The sequence below is a fragment of the Mandrillus leucophaeus genome, unplaced genomic scaffold, assembly GCF_000951045.1.
Source record: "Mandrillus leucophaeus isolate KB7577 unplaced genomic scaffold, Mleu.le_1.0 Scaffold64, whole genome shotgun sequence".
Taxonomy (NCBI): domain Eukaryota; kingdom Metazoa; phylum Chordata; class Mammalia; order Primates; family Cercopithecidae; genus Mandrillus; species Mandrillus leucophaeus.
This window is the reverse complement of record NW_012106919.1, coordinates 3,548,266-3,550,024: the sequence shown is the minus strand read 5'-3', so window position 1 is coordinate 3,550,024 and position 1,759 is coordinate 3,548,266.

The following is a 1,759-nucleotide window of genomic DNA, read 5'->3' as shown; positions in this document are numbered from 1 at the left end:
TAGCATGATGCCTCCAGCTTTGTTCTTTTTGCTTAGGATTGTCTTGGCTATACAGGCTCACTTTTGGTTCCATATGAAATTTAAAGTAGTTTTTTCTAATTCTGTGGAGAAAGTCGGTGGTAGCTTGATGGGGATAGCATTGAATCTATAAATTACTTTGGACAGTATGGCCATTTTCACAATATTGATTCTTCTTATCCCTGAGCATGGAATGTTTTTCCATTTGTTTGTGTCCTCTCTTATTTCCTTGAGTAGTGGTTTGTAGTTCTCCTTGAAGAGGTCCTTCACATCCCTTGTAAGTTGTATTCCTAGGTATTTTATTCTCTTTGTAGTAATTATGAATGGAAGTTCACTCATGATTTGGCTCTCTGTTTGTCTATTATTGGTGTATAGGAATGCTTGTGATTTTTGCACATTGATTTTGTATCCTGAGACTTTGCTGAAGTTGCTTATCAGCTTAAGGAGATATTAGGCTGAGACAAGGGAGTTTTCTAAATATGCAATCATGTCATCTCCAAACAGACAATTCGACTTCCTCTCTTCTTATTTGAATACTCTTTCTTTCTCTTGCTTGATTGCCCTGGCCAGAATTTCCAATACTATGTTGAATAGGAGTGGTGAGAGAGGACATCCTTGTCTTGGACCAGTTTTCAAAGGGAATGCTTCCAGCTTTGGCCATTCAGTATGATATTGGCTGTGGGTTTGTCATAAATAATTCTTATTATTTTGAGATACATTCCATCAATACCTAGTTTATTGAGAGTTTTTAGCATGAAAGGGTGTGGAATTTTATTGAAGGCCTTGTCTGCATCTATAGAGATAATCATACGGTTTTTGTCATTGGTTCTGTTTATGTGATGGATTACATTTATTGATTTGCATATGTTGAACCAGCCTTGCATCCCAGGGATGAAACTGACTTGATTGTGGTGGATAGCTTTTTGATGTGCTGTTGGATTCGATTTGCCAATATTTTATTGAGGATTTTTGCATTGATGTTCATCAGGGATATTGGCCTGAAATTTTCTTTTTTTGTTGTTGTGTCTCTGTCAGGTTTTGGTATCAGGATGATGCTGGCATCATAAAAGTGAGTTAGGGAGGAGACCCTCTTTTTCTATTGTTTGAAATTGTTTCAGAAGGGATAGTACCATCTCCTCTTTGTACCTCTGGTAGAATTCAGCTGTGAATCCATCTGGTCTCTGGCTTTTTTTGGTTGGTAGGCTATTAATTACTGCCTCAATTTCAGAACTTGTTATTGGTCTATTCAGGGATTTGACTTCTTCCTGGTTTAGTCCTGGGTGAGTGTATGTGTCCAAGAATTTATCCACTTCTTCTAGATTTTCTAGAAGAGTATTTATAGTCTTGCATAGAGGTGTTTATAGTATTCTCTGATGGTAGTTTGTATTTCTTTGGGATCAGAGGTGATATTCCCTTTATTATTTTTTATTGTGTCTATTGATTCTTCTTTCTTTTCTTCTTTATTAGTCTGGCAAGTGGTCTATCTATTTTGTTAATCTTTTCAAAAAACCAGCTCCTGGATTCAGTAATTTTTTTCAAGGGTTTTTTGTGTTTCTATCTCCTTCAGTTCTGCTTTTTTCTTAGTTATTCATTTTCTTCTAGCTTTTGAGTTTGTTTGCTCTTGCTTCTCTAGTTCTTTTAATTGTGATGTTAGGGTGTTGATTTTAGATCTTTCCCACTTTCTCCTGTGGGCATTTAGTGCTATAAATTTCCCTCTAAACACTACTTTAGCTGTGTCCCA